The sequence below is a fragment of the Chiloscyllium plagiosum genome, unplaced genomic scaffold (genome assembly GCF_037043375.1).
Source record: "Chiloscyllium plagiosum isolate Xiang-an unplaced genomic scaffold, Cpla_swu_hap1 HiC_scaffold_7, whole genome shotgun sequence".
NCBI classification, from domain to species: Eukaryota; Metazoa; Chordata; class Chondrichthyes; order Orectolobiformes; family Hemiscylliidae; genus Chiloscyllium; species Chiloscyllium plagiosum.
This window is the reverse complement of record NW_028270145.1, coordinates 3,464,099-3,482,595: the sequence shown is the minus strand read 5'-3', so window position 1 is coordinate 3,482,595 and position 18,497 is coordinate 3,464,099. Positions and strand designations below refer to the sequence as shown.

General features: G+C 46.3%; 1 long non-coding RNA gene across 2 annotated transcripts in view; it reads left to right on the top strand.

Moving 5' to 3' along the window:
- Window positions 1-14,201: 14,201 nt before the first annotated feature.
- The window catches only part of LOC148149543 (uncharacterized), a 31,836-nt gene continuing 27,540 nt past the window's right edge, over window positions 14,202-18,497 (top strand). The window contains exon 1 of one of the 2 annotated variants that reach the window (XR_015757577.1): window positions 14,202-14,299. This is a non-coding gene — a long non-coding RNA (uncharacterized LOC148149543). Of the gene's footprint in view, window positions 14,300-15,415; window positions 16,815-18,497 lie in introns of those variants that run through there. The other variant, XR_015757578.1, reaches the window with a different exon arrangement.

Sequence of the window (18,497 nt, the reverse complement as noted above, 5' to 3'; positions counted from 1 at the left end):
TGACCCTCCCCACCCTGGCCACGCCCCCTGCATTCCCCCAGCCAATAGTATTCCGGGAAAGGCTGGGAGGGGGGGGGAAGGAGGTGGGACCTTGGGCCCCATGACCGCCAAGGCGGCGGCGACCGATAAACTCCCCCCGTCTCTCTGGGGAAGAGGTGCTGGCTTTCAGAGGGGTGAGACGCTCCAGCAGCGTGCTGGTGGTGCTGCTGCCCCTAGCCAGGGGATGAGCCTACAGCATCTCTTGCTTATCCTACACCGCGGCCTGACCTGCCCGAACACCCACCCTCCCAGGGGCTACAGCAGGGCCTTCTGCTGCCATAACTCCTCCAGCCCCTGGGGATGACTTTAATAACCACACGTGCCGTGGCGCAGGTGACAACGGCGAACTCTCTGCTGGGTCGTTGAGCGGTGGAGGGGAGGAAGGTGTTATCCTCGCTCCTCCCTCCCAGACTGTTTTACTGGGGGCTTGGCCCTGCGGGAGGACCTTTTCCCCGAGGAGCCCGGTGTCAGGAGAGGAGTGGGGCCCCAAGCGTCTGCCACCCGATGACACGAACTTGTGGCATTCCGGGAAGGGGTGTGCTGAGGCAGGTACCGCCGGTGACCCTGGGGGTAGGGTTGCTGGGGGTTTGAGGGCAGTTGGCACTGCTGGACCAGCCCCCATTCTCTCAGTGGGGGAGGGGTTGGTGACTGAGGGCGACCTCACGGAGGAGGGTTCTGGATCGGTGGCAGACACTGGGGATGACGCGGAGTCTGTCTCCAGTGACATTTTTGAGTCCCAGGTGCACCCCACCGATCTCCCCCTCATCCCCCTCGAGGAGCTCCAGGAGTTTGTCGAGGAAACTTGGAGTCGCCGGGATAGAGCCCAACTGGTTCTCGACCGCTGGAGCTCCTTTGAAAGAGTTTACTGGTCGGCCCACGCTGCGCGCCAGGCGCCTGGGCTCGACGTGAACGAGTGAAAGCGAGTCAGGAACTTCCTGGGGGCACTCCTGGTGACGGCGAGGGACTTCTGTGCCCCTCCCTCATCCTCCCAGTAAATGTATATACTTTTTTAACTGTACTGGTGGTGGTTGCACAATGCTTCTGACATTAAGACAACTATAGCCAGCCTCAACATCAACGGCAGCAGGGAGTCGCAGCGCAGATTCCAAACCCCTTCGTTCCTCCGGGACCCACACTACCCCTGGAGACGAAGCCACCTGGCTCCTGGAGTGGCGAGGGTGGAGTCTACATGAGTCACCTCACCCGCAGATCTGGCGGGGTGGCTATCTTGTTGGCCCTACATTTTCAGCCAGTGCCAGGCTGTTTGCTTCACCTGACGGTTCGGCTGGGGGGCGGGTGCTTCACTTGGTGAACGTCTACGCTCCCCTGGCCAGGCCGAGGCAAGTGAGCTTCTTCGGAGAAGTGTCCGCTCATCTCGCCTCTATCGACGAGAGCCAGTGTGTCGTCCTCGGGAGATTTTAACTGCATCCTCGAGGACAGGGACCATGGCGGTGCCCATGCCAGTTGGGCGTTGGGGAGGAGGTTGGGGGACTTGGTCAAGTCCTTCGACCTGGTGGACGTCTGGCGCAATCTCCATCCCGACTCCATCGCCTTCACCTTCGTGAGGCCTGGGGTCAGAGCGTCCAGAATCGACCGCCTGTACGTTTCGCGGGCGTACGCCTCCTGTTTTCCGAAGGCCTCCACGCGGCAGGTGTCGTCCACGGACCATCACCTGGTGTGGGCGGAACTCCTTCCGTTCGGCACCAGGCTCGGCTCCGCGTACTGGCACTTTAACAACCTGCTGCTGGAGGACGAGCGGTTCCGGGACTCGTTTCGTCGTTTCTGGGCCGGCTGGAGAAGGAAGCGGGGAAGCTTCCCCTCCCTGAGGCTATGGTGGGACGTGGGCAAGGCTCACTTCTGCGTTTTCTGTCAGGATTACGCGAGGGGGTCGACAAAGAGGCAGAATCCAGGATCGGGGAGTTGGAGAGGGAGTTGCTCGACCTGGAGTCACGCCTCGGTCAGCCCGACGCAGACCTGGCCCTGCGCGGGGCGTACGAAGAGAAGAAGGCCGCGCTCCGGGACCTGCAGCTCGTCGGGGCTTGGGGCGCGTACGTGAGGTCGCGGATCCAGCTCCTCCAGGACCTGGACCGCGGCTCCCCCTTCTACTCACTGGAAAAAAGGCGTGGCACCCGTCAGCAGCTCCTTGTGCTGCTGGCCGACGACGGGTCCCTCGTCTCGGATCCGGAGGGCATCAGGGCCCACGTCCGGAACTATTACACGGCTCTGTTCTCTCCGGATCCGTCCAGCGAGGATGCTCACAGACTTCTGTGGGAGGACCTGCCGCAGCTCAGCCCGGAGGACGCCGGAAGGCTCGACGCTCCCGTCACTTTAGAGGAGCTGACCAACGTCCTCAACCGGCTCTCGAGGGGCAAGTCCCCGGGGCTGGACGGGCTGACTGGAGTTCTTCAGGGTGTTCTGGGACGTCCTGGGGAGCGACTACGCACAGGTCCTGGGGGAGTGTCTAAATGCCGGACAGCTGCCCCTTTCTTGGCGCAGGGCGATCATCATCCTGCTGCCAAAGGAGGGGGATCTTCGTTCTTTGAAGAACTGGCGTCCGGTCTCCCTCCTCAGCACGGATTACAAAATCTTCGCCAGGGTGTTGTCTTCTCGCCTGGCCTCCGTGCTGGCCCACATGATTCACCCGGACCAGTCCTACACGGTCCCGGGCTGGAGGATACACAATAACGTCCACCTGGTCCGGGACCTGATCCATTTCTGTCGACGGGCTGGTCTGCCGAGCGCCTTCCTGTGTCTCGACCAGGAGAAGGCGTTCGACAGGGTCGATCACGAGTACCTGCTCGGGACTCTGCGGGCATTCGGGTTCGGGACGCAGTTCGTGGCCCGGATCTGACTTTTGTACGCCGCCGCAGAGTGTCTGGTTAAAGTTAACGGGTCCCTGACGGCACCCCTTCGCTTCGGGAGAGGAGTGCGCCAAGGCTGCCCCCTGTCCGGCCAGCTGTATTCCCTGTACGTGGAGCCTTTCCTGCGCCTCTTGCGGAGGAGGTTGTCGGGGCTGGTTCTGCGCGGCGTGGGCACGGGGGTGGTCCTCTCGGCCTACGCCGACGACGTGCTCCTCACTTTCATCGACCCGGCTGACCTGGGGAGGATGCGCGAGTGCCAGGCCGTGTACTCGGCGGCGTCTTCCGCCAGGATCAACTGGGCCAAATGTTCCGGACTACTGGTCGGCCCGTGGCGGGTGGACTCTCTGCCGGAGGAGTTATGGGGGTTCAGCTGGAGTACCACCCATCTCCTCTACCTGGGGGTCTACCTTGGCCTGGCTGAGGAATCCTGGCCGGCCAACTGGCAGGAGCTGGAGGCCAAAGTCTCGGCTCACCTAGGCCGCTGGACAGGACTGCTCCGAGTGCTATCTTACAGGAGTCGAGTGCTGGTCATAAACCAGCTGGTGGCCGCCATGCTGTGGTACCGGCTGGTCACTTTGGTCCCTCCTCCTGGCTTTGTCGCTGACATCCAGAGAACGTTGGTCGATTTCTTCTGGGACAAAAAGATGCACTGGGTCACTGCGCAGGTTCTGAGTCTCCCTATTGAGGAGGGCGGTCAGTCGCTGGTGTGCGTCCGCACCCAGGTCGCGACGTTCCGCTTTCAGACCTTGCGGCGATACCTTTACGTCGAGCCTCCTCCTAGGTGGTGCGCCCTGGCGACGTATTTTTTCCGCCAGGTGCGTAACCTCAACTACGACACGCAGCTCCTGTTCGTCGACCGTGACGGTTTGGAGGTCGCCCTCAAGACGCTGCCTGTCTTTTACCAGGACCTGATCACTGTCTGGAACATGGTCGAATCGCGTCGCGTCTACCCTCCGGCTGGAGTAGCGGCTGTCGTCAGGGAGCCGTTGCTCAGGAATCCGCACCTCCGTACTCGCGGGTTCGAGTGGCTGTCGGAGGGGAGGGCCGCGGCGGCGAGGGTGACCAGGGTTGGGGACGTGCTGGGTGCCGGGGGCCTGGGCTGGACGCTGCCGCAGGACATAGCAGGCAGGGCAGCGGTAGACGTCCAGTACGTGGCCACCGCCATCCGACACCTTAAAACGGCGGTGCTCGGACCCGACGTAGTGCACCAGTTGGAGGACGCTCAGGTGTGCGGTGGGATCCCGTCCGCGCTCACCCCAGCCCGGACGGAATTTCACATTGGCCCCAAGGTCCCGTACTTCCCGCGGGAGCCTGTGCCCCACAACCTGAGCCGCCTCCGAAATTTTAACTTTGTTTCGTTTAGTGAAATAAAAAGAAGAACCCTGTACAGACTGCTGCTGCACACCGTCCACCTCTTCTCCCTCATCCACCGTCCGGACACGCCTTGGCGTGCCCATTTGCCACCGGGTGGTGGGGATCCCCAGTGGAGGGCTCTCTATGCGGGAGTCCTCCCCCTTTCTCTCGGGGATCTGGGGTGGAGGGTGCTGCACGCAGCAGTCCCCTGCAACCGCAGATTGCGGTGGTTCACGGACTCCCAGCCCAACTGCTTGTTCTGTGGCGCTGTGGAGTCCGTGGACCACGTGTATATTGGGTGTGGGCGTTTGCACTCCCTTTTTGATTTCCTTAAAAACCTTCTCCTCTGTTATTGGCTGCACATCAGTCCCACGCTCCTGATCTTTGGGCACCCGGTACGGAGGAAGGAGGGCAGGTCTGAAGACCTCCTCGTGGGTCTGCTCCTGGGCCTGGCCAAACTGGCCAACAACAGGTCCAGGCAGCGGGCCGTTAGGGCCGACTGCCTGCCCCTCTTCCGCGGTTATGTTAGAGCCCGGGTGTCCTTGGAGAAGGAGCACGCGGTGTCGACCAACACCCTGGAGTTGTTCAGGGAGAGGTGGGCGCCGCAGGGAGTGGAGTGCATCATTTCTCCCTCCAATTCTATTTTGATTTAGTCCCTACCTTCCCCTTCACTGTTTTGATCACACAGCACTGTCCCTTGCTGGGAAGGGCAGTGCTTGTCACTGGCCACCCGGGTGTTTTCCTATCTTCCTGGTGGTGGAAATTGAATAAAGATTCGTGCACTTTGTCTTTCACTGTGTCTCACACCTGCACACACACACCATGGGTGCTCGGGATAAAATAAGCACTACCGCACTTAGGTGGTAGTGTGGGGGTTAAAGGGGAAAAAAATATATAAAAAAAAAAGAAGGAAAAAAAGGAAACCGAATAAAGATTTGTGCACCTTGTGTCTCTCACTGTGTCTCACACCTGCGCACACACACAACATGGGTGCTGGGGAAAAAATAAGCACTACCGCAGTTAGGCGGTAGTGTGGGGGTAACGAGAAAAGAATACTTTTTTTTATAAAAAAGAAAATAAAATAAACAGGAGATTTAGAGAATTTCTTTATTCTAGGGACTGGCTCTGACCTGGCTGGTCAGAGCCCATGTATTGTACACATGTAAATAAAGGGTGACTTAATGATGAGATACCAGCCTTTGTGCAGTTATTTCAGAGAGAAAAACAAGTCCAATTCTGATGTGACAGCAAAAATGTGCAAAATCTTCACATTGCCCTTATTCACACTCAAATATTAGCTCTGTAGAAAGATATAAACACCAAACACTTCTGTGGGAATTGTTTTTCTAAGCAGCTTAAAATTATTTTCTGGAAATGAGTTACTAAAACAAATGTAAGTTTTTCACAGCTACTATAAAGTCATATCTGTTTTTTTCTTCACTAGTTCTTCTCCATTCATTGTGGATTTCTTCCGATTTGTTTTTAAATCCCATGTGGAATTACAAAAAAAATTGGGCACGATATCAGGGTCACATGTCTCTCCCCTTCCCATGCCCTTATAGCAGCCTCTGCACAGTCTCACCTCAGTTTTATTTTTTCCTATCTATTTTCCCCTGGGAGGCTATACTAGGCTTAGGTTATGAGAAAACCATCTCGAATAATATCATGCCAATTTCGGCCTAGAGGTCAGAGTTTTATTTGGATGTTTTGCAATTTTGTTGGTATTTTTAGATTTTACATGTGTCAAGTTCCAGATTAAACATTCATGGAAACTGCTGGCTGGTTTTTCAGATCATTTACAGCTATGTTACTGGCAGATATTCATTAACATTGTCAGTTGCAGTATAATAGGAGTCAATCTCTGAAGCCAGTGGTGGGAAAGCTACTGGAGACCAAGATCAACGATAAAAGCAATTCTTACTTTGAGAAATATGAATTATGCATTCATAAAGGACAGTTTAGCACAGTTTTGTTAAAGGTAAATCATGAGTTTTTTGATGAAGTAACAGTTAGGGTTGATGAATGAATATTGCAAGAGAGACTTTCAAAAATAATTTGACATAGTGCCTCATAGTAAATTTATTCAGACAATGATTATAATCCTGAATGTAACCAGCAAACTTTTTTTTAGAGTTTAAATGTTTTCATATTTTTAAAAATATCTATTATAAATGAGTTAAACAAAACAAACACTAGATACTTTCTTAGATGCACCCCAAAATTCTCAAACCCAGAATCAACAACAGCACTGATTAAAAAAGAGATATGTTCTCAATTTTAATTTTTCCCTCATCAGCATAGATGCGAGTACAAGTTTCAAAGGGATCAATAATATACACCGCTGAATGAAAAGGCAGTGCTGATTGGTTGTCAAAGCAAGTTTACTTAATTAAAGTGTTGCCACAAACCAGAGAACTACTGTCTCTCTTGCTTTTGTTTAGTTGAAAAAAAATGGAATGCTAAACATGTTCCTTTCTCCTGCAGAGGACAGGCCCCTCCATATGAATACATGAACTTCTTGCAAGCAGTAGTGAGCCACACCATGATTCTGACTGATAATATTAAGTTGGGAGTTACACTAATTATTAACGCACTTGGGATTGCTCAGCAGGTGTTGTCTACTTGCTGAATCACATCTAATGTTCTACATTATGTACTATGTTTTCCAAGCACAGTCTGATTGAACAGTCAATATTCTGCTTATTGTGAACAGCTAAAATACATGCTGTTTAATAGGATCAGCCAGGCATACGGAATAGCTTACATCTCTGGCATCACACTGGCACTGAAATTCATATAGCATTGTACCCGTTTGTGTGGTACTAGAAAGTCTTTCTTATTTGCTGGCATCATCTTTTCACTTGTATTGCTACAGGACCAAATTATTCAATCTTCCTTTATAAGGTATGTCCTTCATTGTGTGTTGAGTGACCTTGCTCTGACCTGCTTCTAAAGCAATCATATATTTTTTCAAGTTAAGAAACCAAATTGTACACAACACTGGGAGACATGGTCTTACCAAAGACCATAAGCAGCTGCAGTAAAATTTCCCTACTTGTGTATTGCATGCCTTTCTCAATAAGCACCTACATACCACTTACCTTCCTAATCATTTGCTACACTTGTATATTATATTGTTGTGATGCCATTTGAATAGCTTTTTTTATCCTTCCTGCTAAAATGGACAAATTTACAATTTTCCCACATTATACTCCATCTGTCAAGTTTTTGCACATTTGTTGAAACTGTCTACATCCCTTTTCAAACACTCAACCTCCTCCAGAAAACAACTTTTCCTAACTATTTTTGTACTAATGGCAAATTGAGCTACCATACAACCAGTCCCTTGAACCAAGTCATAGATAAAGATTGTAAATAATTGAGGTCCCAGAATTGACCTGGTGATACTCTAGTGATTGAAGCTTGCTAACTCAAAAACAAAATTGTTCTCTATTCTCTGCTTTGTGCTAGCTAACCAATCACAATATATCACATTATCATTCTCATGTGCACCTTTACATTCTCAAAACTTGGTTATGAGAATTGTAGTAACAAGTACAGTCTATGGTTAACCCACTCTCCGATTAATGGGCTCTGAATTGGATAATACACGCAGAGTTCTTTTAATGAAACTGATGCTTTAAAGTTGAAGTGAGGGTCTCATCCAGCAAAGGACTCTTAGTAGATGCTGAAGTTTCTTCCAGTTGAATTTTTAAGAGTTTGATTCTTAGATGGACTTAACGTTCAAAGTGACTAGAAGTTTCTTTCTGTCTTTTGTCTATTTTCAGGATTTTGCTGCTTGAATTAACTACAGATAGTTTAGTGACTTGGCTGCAACCCTTCAAAGCAACTTTGAGCTGATTTTCAAAGCAGATACCAATACTGTTCCTCATCCTGTGAATGTTACATTCAAAGTCCTTTTCCAAATAAGGTAGCTTGGTGCACTTCTGCCTTGACTGCTTCCTCTCTAGCCTCGAACAATGCTAGGGTTCCTAGTCCCCATTTTCCACCCCATTGACCTCCACATTCAAAGAAGCAGCTCCCACCATTCCAGCATTCCACCACTGCCAGCAGGATGCCACTGCCAAATGCTCCTTCCCCTATCCTCACCTGTCTGCATTTGGCAGGGACTGTTGCTTCCACAACATCTTGGTCAGGTCCATTGCCACTCCTAAAAACCTTTGCATCCTGGCCCTTCATGGCACCATACCATGCCACTGCAGAGGGTATAACACTTGCCCTCTTACCTCCTCCCATTTCAATGTCCACGATTCCACTCATACCTTCCAGGTGGAGCAGCAATTTACTCGTATTTCATTCAATCTGATCTACTGTATTCAGTGCTCACAATGCAGTCTCCCCTACAGTGGCTCAGTGACTGTTGTGTGGAATATTTTCACTCTGGCCACAAAAATTATCCTTATTTTCCCATCACTTCCCACTTCAATATACCATCTTGCTGTCATGCTGACATTTCTATCGATGATATGTTGTAGTGTTCCAACAAAGATGGAAATGTGTTGCTGGAAAAGCGCAGCAGGTCAGGCAGCATCTAGGGAACAGGAGAATCGATGTTTCGGGCATTAGCCCTTCTTCAGGAAAGCCCAACCCAAGTTGGAGGAACAGCAGCTCATTATTTGTTTAAACGTTTTTAGGACTCAACATTTGGTTCAACAACTTACAACCATGAACTCTGTCTTCCAATTTTGTGTGCATGAATTTGTTCTGCACAGAACTGATCTATGTTCTCCCATTAACACTTGCCATTCACACCTACACTTCATCTATATCGCTACTGCATACAGGAGAAAATGAGGACTGCAGATGCTGGAGATCAGAGTCGAGAATGTAGTGCTGGCAAAGCACAGCAGGTCAGGCAGCATTCAAACAGCACATCAATCCATGTTTCGCTTTCTCATTCCTGATGAAGGGCTTATGCCCAAAACATCGATTCCCCTGCTCCTTAGATGCTGCCTGACCTGCTGTACTTTTCCAGCACCACACACTTGAGTCTACTGCAGACACTCCATTTACCTTTTGCTCAGAGACACCTTTACAATCTATTACACTCGTTCTTCGGCATTTTTTCTAACCCATAAAACCCACCATTTTCCGAGGCCTTTTCAATTTTGGAGTAAGATTGGCATTGAAATATTACCTCTGTTCTTCTCTGCACAGATGTTGCCTGATCTGCTAAGTTTCTTCAGCACTTTGTTTTTATTTCAAAGCTATCTTACGCCATGCACAACACTTCAAATGTATATTAATATAGCTCATTGTGCTGATTCACGTTCTGCGCTGCGTGTTATCATCATTACATCTTGAAGCAGTCAGTTTCTTTGTGTTTAAATCAATCTGAGTTCCACCAGAACTGCTCAGTATTTTTTAAAAAATCACTCTGGGACATGGGCATCGCTGGCCAGCTCGCATTTATTACGCGTCCCTAGTTGCCTTCGAGAAGATGGTGGTGAGTTGCCTCCTTGAACCACTGTAGTCTGCCTGCTGTGGGTTGACCCACAATGCCATTAGAGAGGAAATTCCAGGATGCCAACTCAGCAACAGTGAAGGAACAGCGGTATGTTTCCAAGTCAGGGTAGTGAGTGGCTTGGAGGGGAACTTGCAGGTAGTGAGCTTCCCATATTTCTGCTGCCCTTGTCCTTCTAGATGGAGTGGTCAAGTGCTTGGAAGGTGCTGTCTTAGGTTCTTTAGTGAATTTCCAATAGAGTGATCCTTGGTGTCCTGGTCAATATCATTCTTTAACCATCACTAAAATAAATCTTTTTGTTCATTATTACACTGCTGTTACCTTGCTGTGCACAATTTAACCAATATGTTGTCTGCATTATAACAATGGCTGCACGTCCAGTGCCCAGCTTATAATCCTTTTTGTGGCAGTGACCTACATTCCCCATAATTTGTTTGGCTGATGCATAAATCTCCAAGGTCTGTGCACAGCAGGGGCTTCTGGAAGAGGGTGTATAGATCAAATCTTCATTTTTAATCTGAGGTTTTCAGGACGTGTGTAATTGAGGTTGACACTCTGTATGATTGGTGCATGCACAGAAGGGGAATTTGTGTTTTCACTTCATTTGGATTTATGCTTGTGTGTGTTGCAATCTGAAAGTAACTGTGTAGAGTGCACCCTTTGCTGTTTGCTTAAGGTGAGTAAAATAAGAATAAAGTTAATCATGTACTTTGAAAGATTATTGATAAATCTCTAGTCAAAAAGAAAAACAAGTCAAGTAGACTTGTACGAAGGTTAAAATCTTCTCCACCGGTGTACATTGGATGAGTGCATGTGCCCTGGGTGAGTAATAGCTGGAGTAGGGGTTGGAATGGGAGGTATGGGACATTATATATCCTGAGTGAAATCTCTAACCCTGCTACCTTTTGGGATTGTTTTGCCTGTTATTTCTTTCTATCGATTGCACAGAAGGCCTGAGATATGGGCATTGACTGTTTAAAAATCACAGAGGTGAAGATAGGCTTTTGCATCTCCACACTTTGCAGGAATTGCTCTAAACATGTAATAACTGGAGGCCTGTAAAAGTATGTACACCTTCAAACTTACTTCCTGGCATTTGAGAATTACTTCCTTAATGAAATACTATGCTGGTTTCTGAGTCTGAACTTCTCCTGTTTTATTGTTTTGTAGCCTGATTTTGTTACATTTATTTTGGATCATTGTTTGATTTTTAAAACATGAAAACACTTTGTCCCATCCAGGTGACTCTGCCATTCAATACGATCGTAACTGATTATCTATCTCAATATCACACTCCTGCTCTCTCTGTAACCACCCTTAATGCCTTTATTGTCTAGAAATTAAACATATTTGATGACCTGGCCTCCATAACCAAATGTGGTAGATAATTCTGCAGGTTCTGCACCTTTTAAGTGAAGAAATTTCTCAACTCAGTACTTAATGATCTAGTTTGTACATAGAAACTGCGATCCCTGTTCAGACACCCCTCAGAGAAAGGAGACATCATCCATGCATCCAGTCTGTCCAGCCCTATCAGAACTTAATATGTTTCAATATCCTCTCATACTTCAAACCTCTAGTGAATACAGGCCTAGTAAACAATGCAATATTGTCATATGATATGTTTACATGTAGAATTCAAGTAATTTTGTGTTTTTTTTCTTACTTTTTCCACCTTTTCCCATTGAAGATAAATAAATATGTAGGACAATCTTATGGGAATTTCTTTCCCCTCTGCAAAGCTCAGTAAAGAATGATGTTTTCCACAGGAATGTGCAAAGGCAGATGCAGGACCCAGCCTGTTCAAACTCGTTTGTCTCTGAGGAGATGAGTCAAAATACCTTGACAGTGATTTAATTGAGTGGCCATTTCAGAATGTTTCCAACCTCTCATAGTTTTAGCTGCTAATTTTGTGAAGAAAAGGGACATTCTGCCCTTGGTGGAGAAATCCATTACCACCATTAATAACTACAGATTGTCCGGTAGTCTGCATTGACACCTTATAATAACATCCAATTTCCAAAGGAGGCAGCCAGCAAAAGAATAGTCATGATTTGGAGGTGCTGATGTTGGACTGGGGTGGACGAAGTTAAAAATCACAACACACCAGGTTATAGATCAACAGTGTGGCATGAACCCAAGGTCCCGGTTGAGGCAACTCCCATGGGTACTGAGGCTCCTTGATCAGGTGGTTGTAGAGTATAAGATCATAAGACACACCATTTATAGCAAAAGTTTACAGTGTGATGTAACTGAAATTATGTATTGAAAAAGACCTGCATTGTTTGTTAAGTCTCAGTACCCATGGGGGTTGTCTCAACCAGGACCTTGGGTTCATGTCACACTACAGATGCCCCCACTGCACTACACACTCTCACACACACACATCCCCTACAGACCCATAAACTCACACACACCCGCTCTCAATCACAAGCTCTCTCTTATAGGATCACACATACACATACACACACACACAGACACAGGTTTGTGGGGTGAATTTGTACTTGCAGAATTACATTTTATTTTTCTCAAAAACTGTATTAATCCATGTAAGATTCTGTAAATCCCTTTTTTAGATTAGAATCAGTCTGAACAATGGGACACAGGGCACCTCACATTTTCAATGCATTATCTGGGCCAACATGGCGCCTATAGTTAAAGTTCACTTGAGAATGTAACTTTAAAAAAAGAGTTCTGGGATTTACATGTGAAAGAACTGAAACCAACATCGTCTTTCTAAAAGATAAAAGACTTAACAAACAACCCAGGTCTTTTTCAATATATAATTTCAGTTACATCATACATAAACTTTTGCCATAAATTCTGTGTGAAGTATAAGATCGTAAGATAACCACCTGATGAAGGAGCGACGCTCCGAAAGCTAATGCTTTCAAATAGACCTGTTGGACTATAACCTGGTGTTGTGTGATTTTTAACTTAGCAAAAGAGTAGGCAGCAAAATGGTCATATTCTCTAGGTAGTTAAGGCCATATCAATTGAAGTAACATGATCATATGGCTTCTTTTGACAATGTTATGACATTCGTTAACAGGAGGTGGTTGCATTGAATTGGTATATAAGTTGTATGTGTGGTACCAAGGAACCTCCAAAAGCTCTTTATCTGATTAACATTCAACAATGCCATCATTAATTAGTGGAACATCATGACTTTATAAGTAGATCCTGTGAGGTTTCAGACAAACTTCTGAGCCATATTCCAAGGTACTAGTCTGTGATTTATAAACTACACTAAAAATAAAACATGAGCATATATCACTTTAAAGTTACACACTGAATACGCAATGGGCATACTGAAGACAAAGATTCCACTGCTTTAATAATTGAGTATTGTCCACTTCTGTAAAAAAAGTGTGTAAACTGTCATAGAATTATGTTTACAGTAAAGGAGACATCATGTAAGAAAAGAGTCAGAGAACCCTGAAGAGGATGCTCATCATGTTCCTCAAGTTGAACTTCAGTGTTACGTTATGTCTCAAAGTCAGGATGTCAGTATACCTTCGAGAGACGTGCTCATTGTATCATTACTGCATCATGGCATGTGACCTAAGGAGATAAAGGGCTCATACTCCATTTTACCTTGGGCTAGTTGAAACATGTACTGATGGAAGCTTGCAGTTCAATGCTGCTGTTTTGCAATCTAATAGTTTAACATAAACCCAGACACTTGTGCAATGTTTGCATATAACAGTTAGCAGTAATGAATGTCTGTAGAATTCTTCAATACACAACAGCCACAGCTAGTTTATATTTCAAGGCATAGCATAAGCATTGCTGCATCAGGCAAACTCACTGCTGGAGGCAATGGTTAGCAGCAGTGGCCATCCACAAAAAGACTGCTAAATCAGAGTCATAAAGGCATACAGCACAGGAACAACCAGTCCATGTAAACCAAGTTCCCAAACTAAATTAGTTCCACTTGCCTGCAACTGGCCCATATCCCTCCCATGCTTTCCTATTCATCAATTCATAGAATGTTTAAAAGGCATGCGGAACTTTAGCTGCATCCACCACTTTGGCTGGCAGTTCATTTCATAGAGGTAAAAACAATGACTGCAGATGCTGGAAACCAGATTCTGGATCAGTGGTGCTGGAAGAGCACAGCAGTTCAGGCAGCATCCGAGGAGCTTCGAAATCGACGTTTCGGGCAAAAGCCCTTCATCAGGAATAATTCATACACAAACAACAGTTGCCCCATGTAGGCCTTTTTTAAAATCTTTCCCCTCTCCCCCACCCTAGGGAAAAGACCTTTGACATTCAACTTATCTATGTCCCTCATGATTTTATAAACTTTAATAAGGTCCCCCCTCAACCTCCTATGCTCCAGTGAAAAAAGTCCCACCCTATCCTGCCTCTCCTTATAAAGCAAACTTTCCATTTCCAGCAACGTTTTGGTAACTTTCTTTCAGAACCCTCTCTAATTTAATAATATCCTTCCTACAACAGGGTGACCAGAACTGCACACAGTATTCCAGAAGAAACCTCACCAATGTCCTGTACAACTTCAACATGACGTCCCAACTCCTATACTCACAGCTTTAAGGTATGAAGGCAAGTGTCCTAAACACCTTCCTTTTTAAAACATATATTTATTGAAAAAGTTTTACTCTTTTACAAGAAAAATGAAAAATTATATAAGTACAGAAGTATAGAAAAGTAGAAATAATATCACATTAGATTACAGTAACATTAACAATAAACTACTCTTCAAGATACAATTGTCTCATGTTTACTTAACTTAACCCGAATTAAAATGAACTAAAATTAAATGAAATAGTATTAAATTAAATTACAATCCACTAAAGTTAAATTCCATTACATTGCACTACATTACATTAATCCACTCGCTGCACCACCACCAAAGCCCGTGTCTACAGGAGCTACACCCACCCCCCCATGTACAGCCCTCATGGCTATATGAAGGCTCTGATCAGTATCGCCAGTAGGTCAGTGTCTATGTAATTTAGAAAGGGCTGCCATGTCTTATAAAATCGCTCTGTTCCATGGTGCACCATTGTTGTCAGATAATCTTGGGGGACGTACTCCATCACAAGCCTGCACCATCCCGCAAGATCTGGATGTTTTTCTAATATCCAATTCATTAGAATGTTCTTCCTTGCACTGTATGTAAGAATGTTAAATAGCCTCTTTCCATGCTCACCCCGAGAGGGCAGATTCGGCAGTCCCAAAAGAAGGGATACCAGATCCGTCTGAACTTCAATTCCCAGGATCTTCTCCAGCTCATTCACTACGGATCCCAGTATCTGCGAATCTTGTAGCACGACCAAAAGCAATGTGTGAGAGTGCCTATGTTGATTTTACTTTTGGGACATTTCGGAGATCTTTTCTTAAACTTTGCTAACCTCTCAGGCGCCATATGGGCCCTGTGAATGATCTTCAATTGCATCGCCAGTGCTTCATTGCATATTTAAGTTTTCTTTACATTCCCCCATCTGTCCTCCCATGTTTCCGATGAGATTTCTTCCCCTAACTCCTGATTCCAGATCCCATGGAGTTTCTCTATATCCCCCAAGGCATTTCCTCTCTGCAGATGATATATGGTACTAACCAAGACAGCGCTCCCACATCGGAGCACTGTTCTCCCTATATCTGACTTGTAGGGCTAAGCCAAGAGCGTGGTCTTCTTCTACATATAATCCCTAAACGGGAAGTATCGGAAAACGTCCCTATTAGAGATCCCGAATTTCTGACTTAATTGTTTGAAAGACATCAAGACCTCTCCCTCGAATAAATTTTCCAAATGGGAGATTCCTTTATCCTCACAATGAACTCCTCTAAAGCCGGAGTTCATTAACTCCAGTTTAAATCCTGGGGCTCCCACTAATGGGGCAAAGTCTTAAGCAAATTGCCCTCACCCTGCTGCAATATCTTTCATGCTTTCACTATATTTGTGAGAATTGGGCTGTCACAGTGCTTAACCACAGATCTCATCTTATCCATAAACAGTAAGTTGATAAGGGTATTTGTCGCTTGTGAGGCCTCAACATCAAGTCATATTGACTTCAAGTCCTTTCGCACCCAGTCACCCACATATGACAGCAGGACGCCTATTGGTATCTCTTCAGATCTGGGAGGTCCATCCCCCTCATATCCTGCAGAAGTTGCAGCCTAGTAAATTTAGTTAGGGGGCGCCTACGGCACCAAATAAAGGATCCAAGCCAGCCGGTAAACCTCTGCAGCACCTGTCTGAGTAACAACAATGGGAGCATTCTCATGGGATATAATAACCAAGGAAGAACATTCATTTTAATCAAGGCTATATGGCCTGACCATGACATGGGTAGTCCTTCCCACCGCTGCAAGTCCTGCTTTATTCTCTCAAACAATTGCACAAAGTTAGCTCTGTACAGCTGATGGAAGGTAAGGGTAATTAAAAATTCCCAGATAGAGAAAACCTTTCTGTTACCACCTGAAAAGAAACTCCATTCCATCCTCCAGTCTCGTTACTTACAACCAGTCCTTCCAATGGCATGATCTCTGACTTTGCAAAATTTATCTTGTATCCCGAGAAACTGCCGAATAATTTAATGTTTTGTATTAGCTGGGCTACGGACTTTTCTGGGTTAGCCAGAAACAGAAGGACGTCATCCATATAAAGAGTAATGTTGTGTTCCCCAATTCCCACCTTTGGTGCCTCTATTTCAGGGTCCTACTGGATGGCTTTCACCAATGGCTCAATTACCAAAGTATACAGCAGCGGCGAGAGAGGACATCCCTGTCGGCAGCCTCTCCTCACACTAAAATTGCTCGATTTGACCCCATTCATGATAACCGCCGCCTTGGGGTCTCTATACAACACTGCCACCCACCTGGCGAAGGCCTCTCCCACACCAAAGCAATATAGACCACCAGGCCCGGAATCAAACTCTGCTGACATGCCTGCACTATGTTCAATACCCTCCTGATATCATTGGTAGAGTTACAGGCCTTGATAAAACCTGTTTGGTCCTCTTTTATAATAACAGGCAATACCTTTTCCGACCTCACAGCCAGCGCCCCTGATAAAATTTTGAAGTCCACATTCAACAACGAGATAGGTATGTACGATGCGCAATCTTCGGGGTCATTCCCTTTCTTTAAAATAAGGGAGATATTGGCCTCCCTCAGAGAGAGTGGAAGGCAATCCTGGCTATACATCTCCAGTAGTGGTTCAGCTAACGTGTATAAACTCCTTGGAAAATTCACTCGGTAACCAGTCTGGAGCGGGGCCTTGCCACCTTGGAGCTGCCTTACCACCTCTTGCACCTCCTGTATCATCTGAGGTACATTTAAAAGGGAGGCCTGATCTGTGTTTATGCCGGGGAGTTCTAGATTTTCAAAAAAGGGATTCCATCTCGCTACTCCATCCTCACAACCCTCTGACGAGTATAAGTCTGAGTAGAATTCCCAAAATATGGCATTAATCTTTTTCAACTTGCAAATGATGTTGCCAGTTCTCTGCCTAATAGATACAAAGGACTGCAGAGCACTTTTCTTCCTAGCCAGGTAAGTCAGGTATCTGCCATATCCCTTTATCCCCATATTTGAACAGCCTTTGCTTTGCAAAGGAGACCCCCTCTCTTTGCCTTTTGTGTGAGCCGTGACCCACTGTAACTTAACCACAGACAGTCTTTTATAATATGCCAACTCAACTGCTTTCAGCTGGGCCTCAAGCATCCGCTGCTGTTCCTCTCTCTGCCTCTTTCTCATTGTTGAGTATGAAACAATCAGACCCCTTAAGAATGCTTTGGTGGTGTCCCAAAGCACTGATAGATTACTGGCTGTACCCCAACTGATGTCCCAAAAATCCTTGAACTCCCTTGTAATATATTGTACAAAGTTGCCATCCTTCAACAGATATGGATCCATGCACCAATGCTGTGTGTCGATTCCACGACCCTTGCTCTTAACATCCAATACAGTGCCGCATGGTCCGAAATAGTTATGTTTCCAATCCTGAAGGCCAACACCAAGTCAAAACAAACTGACGGAAAAAAGAACATATTGATTCTTGTGTGGCACTTGTGCGGTTTGGAGTAATAGGTAAATCCTTGCCATAAAAGGTGGAGACACCTTCACACATCCACTAGCCCCAACTCCTTACACCAGTCCACTAACTATCAAGATTGCAGGCGTGTACCGACAGACCCCTTGGCATCCTGTCTACCCAAGATCCATAAGACAATTAAAATCTCCTCCTATAATCATACGGTGCACCTCAAGAGCCATTCATTTAGAGACCATGTCAACTAAAGCTTTGAGAGGATGCATCAGTGGACAGTAAATGTTCAGGATGCCATACTCTGTATACCAGAGCCTTGAGAATGATGAATCGTCCATGTTCATCCTTGATTTGATCTTTCACCTGAAATGGAAGGTTCCTTCATACTAGTCTGGACACTCCTCTGCTTTTGGAGTTGAAGGAGGAGAAGAATACCCTATCGTATCCCTCCTGCTGTAATGTCAGACGTTCCCAATCAGTTAAACGTGTCTATTGCAACAGAGCAATGTCAACACTTTCTTTCTTAAGATTTGAAAGCACCTTTTTCCTTTTAATGGGGGACTGGCTCCCCTTTAAATTCCAGGTGCACCACCTGAACAGATCACTAGCCATGACTGCCCACTACAGCTCTCAGTCCCCTGAGAGAAAGAAACCCATTCAATGTGCAATGAGTGGAAAAAACACATACTTCATCAAATCTAAAAACGATTCCTACAAATTCTACTAAAACTAAGAAACT